This window comes from Micromys minutus (genome assembly GCF_963924665.1).
Source record: "Micromys minutus genome assembly, chromosome: 10".
In the NCBI taxonomy this organism is placed as follows: domain Eukaryota; kingdom Metazoa; phylum Chordata; class Mammalia; order Rodentia; family Muridae; genus Micromys; species Micromys minutus.
The window spans coordinates 14856776-14870459 of NC_137979.1; the positions used below are offsets into that span (position 1 = coordinate 14856776).

At 41.1% G+C, this 13684-nt stretch overlaps 1 pseudogene across 1 annotated transcript; it reads right to left on the reverse strand.

Moving 5' to 3' along the window:
* Positions 1-3448: 3448 nt before the first annotated feature.
* LOC308426385 (translationally-controlled tumor protein-like) lies at positions 3449-3962 on the reverse strand (annotated as a pseudogene). Its single transcript has one exon. The product of its transcript is annotated as a translationally-controlled tumor protein-like (transcript).
* Positions 3963-13684: the final 9722 nt, after the last annotated feature.

Below are 13684 nucleotides of genomic sequence, written 5' to 3' on the forward strand. Positions count from 1 at the left end.
TCAAATGATGAAGGGATGTTAGAGTTTGTCAAAGGCCTTTTCTGCATCGGTTGAGATGATTGTGTGACTTTTATCTTTGAGTCTGTGTATGTTATTTATTATAGTTACTAATGAGTTGGAGCATCCCTGCCTCTCAGGAACGAAGCCAAATTGACTGTGGTGAGCGTTCTTTTTGATGTGTTCTTGAACTCAGTTTTTATTTTACTCAGACTTTTTTTTTTTTTTTTTTTTTTTTTTTTTTTTAGTCTCTGCTCATCAGGGGAGACTGGTTTGTAATTTTCACTGTGCTTTCATCTGCCTTTGGTATCAGGATAATAATACTGGTTTCATAAAGTGCTTGGAAGCAGTCCTTCCCTTTCTATTTCATGGGACAGTTTGAGAAGTGTTGGTGTTACTTCTTTTTAAGGGTGTGGTAGGCTCAGTGGTTAAGAGCACTGACCGATCTTCCAGAGGTCCTGAGTTCAAATCCCAGAAACCACATGGTGGCTCACAACCATCTGTAATGAGATCTGATGCCCTCTTCTGGTGTGTCTGACAGCTACAGTGTACTCATATATAATAAATAAATAAATCTTAAAAAAATGTGTGGTGGAATTTTGCAGTGAATCTGTTTGGGCCTAGACTTTCTTAACATTTCTTTATTTGGTGTGTGTGTGTGTGTGTGTGTGTGTGTATGTGTGTACATGTATATATATGTTGTATGTGTGTTTGGAGTATATGTGTGTGTGGTATATGTGCATATGGTGTGTGTATGGTGTATGTGTTTATGGTGTGTGCATGTGTGTGTACAATGTGTTTATGGTGTGTGTATAGTAACGTGTGTGTATGTGTGTGTGTATGTGTGATGAAACTTGAACTTTTGAAGAGTGTTGGACTTGCTAAGGATGGTGGGACTTTTGATGGCTACATTTTGCACTGTGAATTAGACAGGAACCTATGGGGACAAGGGTAGAGGGCCACCATTTAAATAACACAATCTTCAGATGTAAGTTGACAAGGGATGGATGGACACGGAGTGATTAATATTGTCAACGTGACAGGACCCAGACTCACCAAGGAGGCAAGTTTCTAGCCCAGGTTTCTGAGGGATTATCTAGATTAGGTTAATCATGATGTGAAGACCCACTTTAACTGTGAGTGGCACCCTTTCACGGCTGGGGTCCCTGGCTTCCTGACTAAAGATGCAATATGACAGCTGTCTCAACCTCCTGTCACCAGGATGGCATCCTCACATCATGAGCAACTCAATTTCCTGTCACCACGAAGGACGGTTGCTTCACATTGTGAGCCCAGATAAAACTGTCCAAAAACTGTTTTTCCATCAGATATTTTAATCACAGCAACAAGAAGGCTCTCCACAAGAGAAACTGTCAAATTTCATGAACAGTACAGAGATGCGGTGTGATCATTTACCTATCTGAAGATACTCCTATCTGTGATGACAACAGTTACATCAACTTGCTTTGGTATATTTTTATTATTGTTTTCATTTTATACTCAGAGTCTTAGATAAAATAACATGTGCACACCAAACTTTATCTGCATGCCCACATATTTAATGCTTGTGATTTAGGATCAGGTCTTTGGCCAAGCGGCCCCAGGAATCAACCACAAAATTTCTTCCTTGTGAATATGTGTGTGTGTGTGTGTGTGTGTGTGTGTATAACTCTGGAAGTTAATACTAGTTGTCTTTCTTCTATTACTCTCTACCCACCTTAACTTTTTTGAGATAGGGTCTCTCACTGAACATGAAACTTACTGATTGGCTAAGTTGGCAGGCCATGAGCCCCAAGATCTACCTGTCTCTAGTCTCCACAGCTGGGGTCAAGGGTGTATGCTTTTGTGCTTGACTCTTGTATTCTTGGTTGTGAACCTGCCTTTAATGGCGGAGCCATCTCTCCAGTCCTGTAGTTGGCATTTATGTGGGTTCTGGGGCTCCAAACCCAACTCCTCATGCTTGCACAGTGGGTATTTTACCTACTGAGCCATCTTCCCAGGGCCCAGCATTTTGCATAATGATTGAATAAAACATTTTCATGTAAGGGAAACTAAGGCCAGCAGTCATCAAGGAGATGCCACGGGGCCTGAGATGTTCAGTTGCTATGTGTGTGCTACAGGGTGGGGGGGTGTCCTGGGGAGTTGCCCCCCATGTCTTTGATACTATCATCTGCAATTCAGTTTCTCCAGCTGTAAAATGAAGGCCACAAAGCTGTCCTATAGTAAGGTGGGTATTCAACATGGAAGAGGAAATGTTGGGAAAGGTATCAACGGGCTCAGCCAGGAAGCATCCCATGAGTCACAGAGACAAGGAAAAACCAGCAGGGGACTCTATAGTTGTAAAACAGAATGTGGAGGTGTTAGCAAGGTAGTGTAGGGAAGTGGTAGGAATGGCAAGAAGATGGAAGCTTCCAGTAGCACTTGGAAGCCTGAATCCCCGAGCTACCATTAGATCTGGCCTGATGGAGCTAGTGACTCTGAGAGCCCCAATAACATTGGGGCATACACATCTTATTCCACCAGTAAAACCTCCGAGGCCAGGAATAGGTTACATCTCGTCGAGTCATTGGAGCCCCATGGAAACCCCAAAACACCACAGAACATTGCCAAGGCTATTGGTTATTCTTTACAACTTGATGGGAAGGACCTATTCCTCCAACCCTTAACTTACGGACACAGAAAAGCCTAGCTGGTGCCTAACTAGAAGCTTCACGTTTACTGACTAATGTTTATGGTACTGGAAGATACCGGAGGAGAAATATAATTATCAACATCAGCCAGCTACAAATCCTGCAGTCCACAATCGTATCTTGAGTCATGTCCAGCTTAAGGCTGGGAAGGAGGGACAGAGTCCAGACACCATTTTATCTCAAGGGTTGTTCACTACAATGACAAGCATCAGTCTACAGCACATGCATGGAGTACCTGACTCAGAAGCAAGTGGCAGAGAGGCTCCCAATCTGTCAGTGGCTCAGAGTGACTCGGGTGGTGGCTCCTTCTACTGGATCCTCTATCTCGACACAGTCAGCACGGCTTTCAGTTGTCCACTGGTCAGAGAGCAAGACACCACGATAGCTTTTACTGTAGCAGCATCAAGGTGTCTGCCTGTCTGCTGTGAGCCTCTGCTTTTATTAGCTACAAGAAGCTGTAACACTCTAGCCAATCACAGTCTAGCATTGCATCATTACATAGTACTTTACTCTTTTTTTTAAAATTTGAATGCACTTTATTTTTAGACAACCCACATAACATGTTTTTCTAAAAAAAAAAAAAAAAAAAAAGAAAAAAAAAAGAAAAAAGAAGAAAGAAAAAAAAGCAATCCCTCTACTCTAAATAAATCACGGTCAAAATAAGAGCTTCAGATGACATCGGTCCCATTTGTCCCAAGTCCTGGTGTTCTATGGATGGTAAGCAGCAGCCAATTACGGTGACAGGTGATAAATTTAATTTGTTAGCATTTTTTTCCCATCTCTAAGCTATCCTTAAAGAAAATCATGAATGGAGTCGCACAATCCTCACGGTGGTCCAGGAGAGCAACCATGCCATCTGGATTCATGTTTTCACCAATAAAAACCTGGTTGTTATGGAAGTTAGCAAGGATGCGCTTAATTTGCTCTGCGGCTCCAGCCATAAAAGGCTTCACTCTTTCTGACTTAGGTTCTTCGAGTTTGCCTCTGAGTGATGTTATGTAGTCTTTGATGTACTTTTGCAGGCCTCTTTTGTGACGCTGGTTTCTTATAAGTGGTGGTTCATGACAGTGTCAACACCACTGTGCTTTCGGTACCTTCGCCCTCTGGACCTTCAGCGGAAGCGTCTCCACTAATAAGCGAGTCATCGATCGCACCCTCTGATCTACTGACCATCTTGCCCTCCACCTCTGGGTACAGCCCATCCGCGATCTCCCGGATCTTGTAGATGTCGGAGAACGGCTCGTCATGTCTGATGAAGTCCCGGTAGATGATCATGGTGACTGGGGACAGCAGTGCTTGCCTGACGGAGGAGCGAACACTGTGGTTCTGCAGCGACTCTCGGCTGGGTGTGGGGGTGGGGAGCAGGGAGCGGGTGGAAAAGTAGTACTTCATTCTTCACTGCTACACACAGAGCTGACATGAGCTGGCTACTCATCAACTCTTATATTTTTGGTTGTAAGCCTAGCCTTTAATGGCTGAGCCATCTCTCCAGCCCCGTTCACCAACTCTTACCCACTACACACAACTGACTGGAGCTGGCTGCTCCTCACTGTAACACCCAACTCAGTCCTTATTTCCTATTGACATGCTCTCTACACTCCATTCCCTGAACCCTCGTGGCACTCAGGGTCACGGAGGTTCACAAAGGCACGTGGGCCAGGGGTACCAGAGTCATCTGTCGCCTTTTCTGTAATATTCGGTTTGGTAAAGCTTGGATAGCCATCTAATCTTAAAGTTCGCCACTCCAGTTTTGGTGACAGGGTACACTTTTGCACTTGTTAATTTGTGACTGGAGGGTTTTCCATGTAATATAAGCATTAAGTTGGAACAAGTTTTCCTCCAAAAATGTTTTTTTTGTTTTTTTTACCAATTGTCTAGTACAATCTGCTTCTACTGTTTTTGAATCATGGGGTGGTATGGGAGATTTAGCTCCATACCAGTCTCCATGAAGCAAGGCTTTGCAGATTCACCATCATGTATGATCAGAACTTTACATAGCTCGTATTGATAATGGCTGCCTTTGTTTATATAGGCTGCAAACACGGAGGATATAAAGTGAATTTCCTGTCTAACTGGTTTCTTATAGAGTGGGTATCTGGTCATTGGCAAATGGAAACAAATTAACATACAAAGTAGGTCTTCCTCTGGTGGACCTCAGAGGTGCATCATGGTTAATGGGGATGTATACTAAGTACAGTTTTGGGGAGTTCTAAACGTGAAACACATGCAATCTGTTAAACAAGTCTTTCAATGGCTGCATAGTTTTATGGAAACAATTCACAAAGAAGTATCTGGCTGAGCAGGAGTTTCCTAGATCGCATTGACATCCTGAGAACACCCCCAAGTTCTCCCTCTTATGAATTCTTGCTTTTCTAATTGCAGACATGTCTAAAAGAAACAAACTTAGTCTTATGGTTAGTATGAGAAGAATTCAAAACATCATGAATCAACATACTTCTTTCAACCAATGAATCTAATTATATACAGGGTAACACACAACATCAAAATGAACAGTTCTAGCTAATGGGTTCCATATGCCACAGTTTTTCAATTTCCCTCTTCTAGTTCTTATGAATGTAGGTGTTTGCTCTGAGTATGCATACTCTATTGTGTAATTTTGCTGTCTTATGCACCAATCTTTTTTTTTTTTTTGGTTCAAGAGTGTTTGATGTATGCCCTGTACTTGTTTCTCATTGTGCTCTGATATCAATTTCTCTAATAGTTTTAACAAATTTTTAAACTTTATTTTAAAAAAACAAAGATAAAAGAAAAAAATTTAAACATTTTTGCATAAATGTATACAAATACACTTTTGTCAGTGCTTGGCTTTTTTTTCCCTTTTTTTTAAGGTTTGATACTCTGCATTAAGGTCTTACTAGTTACAATGAGCAAAAAGTACATGTAAAACAGGATGTAACCCAGAATTAGTCAATGTTTTCTTGGTGTGTAAGGATTGAGCATAATGTTTTTTTTTTTTTTTTTTGTTTGTTTTCTTTTTTTCTTGAACTTCACACAGTCTGTGAGTTGTTTCTGGGGCAGTTTTAACAAATTTATCCATGTGGTCTTTCTCCAATTTGAAATCAAATTGTGAATCAGTTGAGAATTGATATTTTTCTTGGTAGTCTACTATGGTTATTCTCTCCTGATTGTATGCTACCATCTGTGAATAATTATGCACTAGAGAGCACCCCCCAGTTACATTCGTTTCTACATGATTATCATGCATGGTTGTTTCATTTAAATGATTGCATCTAGCTATACTTTCATTATTGATACGTACCAAGAGTTTATAGTTACTCAGGGTTTGAACAGTCTGAGGCATAGTGGAATATGCCAATGCTGTTTCTTCCATTTTCCTTATGAGTACATGTGGAAATACATATGTATTGAATCCTAGTCTGTAATTTTGTCCCATGGGGATATATGCTGGCATGTTATTAACATTTATTCATATGAAGTGGCTGATTGGTGTTACCCAGGTTTCTTCCTTTGTATATGGTATTTTATACAATGTATAAGGTTATGGTTGTTTTACCCATGTATCCATTCTGTGCACTATCTAAAAATATTTGTACTAAGTTTAGTTCACATATGCCGTCAGCACAGCAAGACATTCTTTCAGTGTCCAGAATAGTTTGAAAATCTGGGACTTGTCTGCCCATTCCTGTTGTAAACAACATGTCTAACTCTCTAGTTATATTTACTACATTAGATTTATAAATTTGGCACATAATTAGGTCATGAATAGTGGTAATGAGATTTAAGGTCCTTTTCTATTCCTGGCTGTATGTTTCCTGTTATCTCTGTTGCCATGGTATTTACTCTCATATATAGTGCATCAGTTGATTGTGATACTGAATGCAATGCTTTGACTGCATCTGCATTATTTTTTGTATATGATAGAATTCTGCTTTAATAGGTTGAACAGTGGCTGCTGCTACTCCTCCACCCATGGATTGCTCCAGCCACAAAAGCTCCCACTATTAATGCTTGAAGGGATTTCTTTCAGATTTATTTGGGGGAGAAATACTGTAGCTCATAAGAAAACCCATCTGGGGGCTGGAGAGGTGGCTCAGTGGTTAAAAACACTGACTGCTTTTCCAGCGGTCCTGAGTTAAAATCCCAGGAACTACATGGTTGCTCACAGTCATCTGAAATGAGATCTGATGCCCTCTTTTGGTGTGTCTGAAGACAGCTACAGTGTACTCATATATAAAATGAATAGATAATTTTTAAAAAAAGGACATCTGTCTAGGCAATATGTTCTGGGCCATTGTAATGTCACTAAATTAATTTTTAACTGGATGGGTCTAATTCTTGGCAAGAGACTGACTTGTGCTGGTAATGTTGTGTCTGGCTCAATAAACAGAGCAGTTACTAGTTTTGGTTTACCTGGTGGTGGTGTAATCCATAAGGATACTGGGCTCTTTTAAATTTAATCTGCACAGCATAATTGCATTTTATGCTACCCCACTCTACTATACATGGTGTATTTGAGAGTTCCGAATTGTGTCATAATTTCCTGGTCATGGGAAAGTAATAAATTTTATCCCAGGATTCCACAATCATATATTTTACGTTTGCTTTAGGTTTGTGGGCCGTCCAATCCCACATCATACATTCTTTATATTGTGGATTGGGTAGTAAATAATAAAAATAATATGATAAGCTATTGTGTTTAATTTTTGAAACAGCCTTCATATCAAATCCATGTTTTCCACCATGGTATTGTATAATTTTGTATTGCCAGAACAGAATACAATACTCTATGATCCTTTAATTCTTGAGATGCATCTGTATATTTTGTAGTATAATATGTGGCTTAATATATTCCACCTGTGTCCACCCTGAAAATTTAAAGGCTGGTATTTGTGTGTCTCTCAAAATATAGTAACATTTTTGTCTGGTATTGTTTTCATAGTGTCATTTACCTTAATGTCCCATAGTGTTGGGAAATCTAACTTTTGGGTGTCTAGTGCTGTATCATAGACTGATCTCAGCTGTAGGACTTCATTTTATTACCCGTGTCTTATCAACCTCTTCATAATCATGTTCTTCATGATATTCACAAATCTGTTCTTCCAGTGCCAGAGGTGTGGGGTTCTACTGATAACCAATTTCTTCCAGGCCATCTTTGGTTTATGGGTGCAAAGCACAACTTACGGAATGTGGAGCTGATGGCCATCTTCCAGTCAAAGTTTGCTTGTTTCTATGCCTAGAAGAGTGTCTGTGCAACGCTTTGATGTTTTACAGGTGTTATATCTCAGCTGTGAGGATTTTCTCCAATGGATATTGAATATAGCTCTAGCATTGGACGCACTGGGCATACAATTCATTAAAATAGCATTTTAGTAGATTTTTGTTCACAGATGTTAGTGTTGTTTCCATCCACAGCGTCTAACATGTAGGTCTTAAGGGGATGGGCTGGTTTGGTTGCTGCTCTAAATTGGTCACATCCTTGATACCACCCATAATTAAACAATAGGCATATTTCCACCAAAAGAAATGGGTGCTGCCAATGGACCATGTCCAGTATCTCTGATCTGTCCAATAACCTGGTCCTGCAATGGTGGGGTAGCTGGTGGGATTAAAGTTTCAGGGCGAGGGGGCCATATTTGGTCCTGTGTTGTGTTGCTTTGTCGAGGAAACACTAGCACTGCTGGTTTCTGTGGCTCCTGTGCTGACAGCTGTGCCTGATCCTGTGGCTCGGGGTATGGTTAGTCCACTCATTTCACTAGCTCCTGTGTCAGGAGCTATTCTTATCTCCACTTTCCAGCTTAGTTTTGAGCAGGCCATTAAATCTTTCGACGGCCCCTGCTGCCCTTGACTGATAAACCATGTGATATTCCCATTGTATATTCACTGCGTTCCTTGATCAGACTGTATAATATTTGGGATCACATAATGGGAAATCTAATCTCATAATGTAAGTATAAAGATTGATTAGGGTGTGGCCTGCTTTTGGTGGATCCTAATCTGGTGCATATGTCTACCAAGGTATATTCATATACTCCTTTTCATTGACCTATAGGACCTAATAGTTCTACAAAGTCTATTTGTAAGGTATGGTTGAAACTCAGCCTATGCCCTCTTTCTTTTGTAATTGGGTGTAAATCTAGTTTCTTTTTCTTGGGCAATGTTTGCATTGGTTTATTGCATCCTTAATCCTTTTCCATGTCACTTTCAATTTCTACCTGAAGACCAGTGGAATGTGACATGCTTTTCTCCATGTCCCAGGGTCTCGTGTATTTTTAATATTTCTTTGGTGGTAATCTATGTCTCCAAGTCTCTGCTTTAAGCTTTAACTTGTTGGGACCTGTCTGTTCTGTCTTCCAGTTTCATTTTAATCTAATTGCTAAGCTGGCTAATTTATCCACTGTATCTTTATGTCTTTATTGGTCACCTTCTTTGTTCGTATGGGCATCCACATGGTAGACATACACCTTATCTTCTTTGGTTATGTTATGTAACTCCATCCGAAATTCCTTGAATCATATATCTCAGCTATTAATTTTCCAATCACTCACTTTTCATTTTCCTGACCACATGGCTGTATCCATTGTCCATACACCATGAGTCAGAGAACAAACGTGATTCCTTTTGTTTTTCTTTGTGGCTCTGCTTTGCTGCTAGTGTGGCTGCTACTCCTTTTGCATGCTGTGAAGATTTAGCTGTTCCTAGTTCCATGATCACCATCCCATCCCCTGGCCCGTAGGCTGCTGCCTTCCACAAGACCTTGTTCTGTTTACTGGTTGCAAAACCATCCACAAACCAGGTATTAAGCAGGGAAGGTGGGGACTCTTCTGTCCCCAATTCCCCCGTGGTACCAGTTTCTGGGGAGGGGTAGCATTTGGGATGATTGATAATCCCTGTGGAGTCACAGGTCTGGATTATCAACTCTGATGCTTTGGCTCCAACAGGGTACCAGAGCAAAGGAGCTCCGCTGAGTCCCATTTTCACTGTAGTACTTTCCCTTCTGAGTAGACCAGCCCATGCTTCCTCTGGCGCCCTGACCCAATCTAGGATCAAGATGGCGGTTCTGAATACTATGTGGTTGTTCTGCAGCATGTAGTGGCAAGTTCTTAAGACCTTGTACGCTGGCTGTCCGAATTGTTTTTTTCACATAGAGAGAATTCATTTTCCAACCATGGAAAACTTTTACAATAGACACCGCCTGGCCATTCCCTACCATTTCTTTTGGCAAAGATAGTCCAGTGTCCACAATGTTTTGGGTATACTATGTCTAAATATACAATGTCATCTGGTTGGATGTATTGTAGTTTAGAATATTCCTTTATATATTCTAGCACTGATATATTTTTTTACAGCTCATTCTCGGGGTTTATCCCAAATAAAATAATTTGCTTGCCTTGGAATATTATTATTCAAAGGTTGCAGAATGAGTTGTAAGTATGGTATGTGCTGTCTCCAATATCCAAGTAATCCTATAAGATGCTATACCTCTGCTTGATTAGGTGGTGCTTTAAGCTGTTCTAATTTACATATTATAGGTTCTGTAGGTATTTCTGTACCTGTAGTGGACCACATTACACCCAAGAACTTGAACTTTGTATCTGGTCCTGATGCCTTATTGATGGTCCAGTCATCATCTCTCAATGCTTTGGTTTGGTCTGCTGTTTTTTTTTTTTTGTATGTTTTCCTTCTCTTGTCTTATTATTAAAAGGTCATCAACACAATGAATATGTAATATAGTCAGGGGCTGGCATGACCTAATCTCATGGCCATCTTGGAATGCTATGAGCAGTTATTGGGCTGTTTATGCGTCCTTGCGTAGTTTTAAAAAATGGCACTGTCTTTCTTGCCAAGTGAATGTGGGATATTCTCTGCTTTGTGGATGCAGAATTATGCCAAAGAACATGGCCAACAAATCTATAGTTGCTAGGCATTTTTGTGTTGGTTTCTTTCTTCCTTCCTTCCTTTCTTCCTTCCTTCCTTCCTTTCTTTCTTAAAAGACTTATTTATTTTATTTACATGAGTACACTGTAACTGTCCTCAGACACAACGGAAGAGGACATCGGATCCCATTACAGATGGTTGTGAGCCACTATGTGGTTGCTGGGATTTGAACTCAGGACTTCTGGAAGAGCAGTCGGTGCTCTTAACTGCTGAGCCATCTCTCCAGCCCAGTGCTACTTTTTAAATTCTCATGAAAATATCTTCTACATTTGGTCATTGTCCTGGAAGCTTAGGAGACAATTCACGAGTTCTCTTATATTCGCCTCTTTCCATTTGGTTTTAAAACTGGACGCACTGGACTGTCGAGATCGAGACTGTGAGTCAGTTCAATTCCTCCTCCCTTTAGTAGGTTTAATGGTTTCAGATACCCCCTCTTTTCCTCCTTTCATTGGGTATTGCGTTGAAAATGAGGGTTTAATGGTTGGCAGTCTTACAGGCTCTACTTTTACTTCTGCTAGATTGCATTTTACTTTGGCAATTTTTTTTTTTAAATTCAGAAAATCAGGAAAAATTTTAAAAATGGTTGGGGAAGCCTAAACTGTTTTCTGGTGCACTGCAACATGCAAAACCCCTCAGGGAATAATTTTCTCAGATACCAGGAATTCTGACTTACATACTGCTACTGTGGGTTCTCCCGCCACTCCCTGTATAATGATTTTTCCCTTACTTGGTGTAGTTTCTGGTAGCACTGTGCATATATTAATGTCACTGTGTCAATTAGCCATTTAACATTTATCGTCTTATTCTTAATTCTTAGGGGGCCACATCATATATGGTATTATTGCCACCTGACTTGATTCCCTGTTGAAAGGTATATGTGTTTGCTCTCTTACAGTTGGGCACTGATCATTTCTTTGTACTGGTGGCCACCTTTGTGGCGGCCTTCTGTTCTCTAAAAAAGGTTTACGCTTGTTCCTTCCAAAAAATCCTATTTGGTTCACACCTCTGTGGGGTTCTGTTTATAAATGGCATCCCAGGTTTTCTGCCAAAGGGTCCAATGTTTGTGAATGGTCTGAAAAACCTGGCTGTTCTCCTTAATTTAAATCTCTTCTTTAATGCTACTATTTTTTTCTTGTCCTAACTCCCTGTATCCAGTTACCTCAGAAATGGTTATGCAATTTGGAGGTGGTCCTGCCAAATTAAGTCTCACGTGTGGCGGTGCCCCCTTAATTAAAATCCTTCTGAATTGTGATATAAATGTGGCTACCTCATCATACATAAACCACAGCACTCCTAGTTTTCTCACTAGCCGAGTGGCCTCGTGGAAAGTGTTCCATCTTGCTGCTCCTTCAAATTGTGTAAGGTCTAAAGACAGAAGTGCGTACCTCCAGGCTGTGGTCATCCAGCCCAGGAGATGCAATACGTAGCCTTGAGCAGCGTCTAGGACTTACTCTAAAGTTCACACACTGTTGGGTTTTCTGATATATTCTTAATCTTCCTCATCTCTAATTCTGACAGCATGGCTGTGTCTGCCCCTTCCCCCAGAGATTTATCACATAGGGTGCATCCTTCATTCCATTCCGGGCAAACGCTTTTCTCAACCGACTCATTACTGAACAGTGCACGGTCTCATCTCATGCGTGGGCTGCTCCTCATCATTGTTACCAAACAGCATGAATCTTCTAGGTGTATTAACCTTGTAAGATGTCACTGGGAATATGGCTGTCTTGCCCAGGCCTGGGCTAGGAGAGCATGTTCATCCACACTCCTTACATTAGCTGCTCGCGGTCTGCACACTAGACTGTCTTTATGGCCATGGTGGTTTCCATCAATATGGCTGGAACTTCTTTCCTAGTAGTGGCTCCGCTCCTTGTGGACTTGTTAGAGGAACCTCAATCCTCACTGTTTCACCCAGCGTTCCAAGCCATTTTCTCTCTGTGGGATCGATGGCATGTGGATTCACTTTAATGGCTCTGAAGCCACTAATTAGATTCTTCATTCTCGTATATGTGTATATGCATGTGCATATGCATATATATATAGTATATGATGTGTATGATGTATATGATATGTATATATGATGTATATGCATACAAATATGTATATGTATGTGTATGTGTATATGTATATGATGTGTATGATATATATGATATGATGATGTATATGCATACGAATATGTATGTGTATGTGTATATGTATATGATGTATATGATATGTATATGTAATGTATATGATGATGTATATGATGTATATGTACATGTATATATGTATATACACACATACATACATACACATGCTGGGGATTATAGTGCTTTAATGGTTTTCTTTTTTTATATACTACCCGGTTAGTTTTTTATTACTTTTTCCAATAATGTATCTGCCCTTCTCACCAAGCATTGGCCAACCAGTCTCTCATGGGTTTCCCCACACCTTCTGCTCTTCCTACCTCATAGGCCGCAGTCGGCAATGACTGGTAATCAGTAGTGATGAACCCCCTCGCCCCCGCCCTTCCTACTGCCTCAGCAGCACTTGGCTTGGCGTGGTGGTTCTTTCTTTCACCTCAGACCTCTGGCTAGTTCTGTGCCTGGACTACAGTTAATTTTGTATGACCAGAGTCTTATTGCCAATATGGTGAAATTTAGAATAACTGGGACTACTGTCATCCTTAGAGGGTTCAGTTTCCTTCTTGGGATCCCCACCTTGAAGGTGGAATCCTGCCGACTACACCAGTCATGTCCAGCTTAAGGCTGGGACGGAGACACAGTCCAGATACAGTTCTAGCTCAAGGGTTATTCACTACAGTGACAAGCATTATCCACAACACACGCATGGGGTGCTTGACTCAGAAGCAAGTGGCAGAGAGGCTCCCTTCTCAGCATGTCTCAGATGGCAGTCTCTTCCTCTGGATCCTCTATCTCGATGCAGCCAGGGCAGCAGGCATTCTCTCGGAGAACAAGGCTGCATGGCAGTCTTCCCAGACACAGCAGAACTGATGCACATGTGAGCTCACAAAGGCGGCACACACAGGGCCCACACAGGTTCAAGCTAGACCGTGCCCTAGCACAGAGAGGGGGGAACTG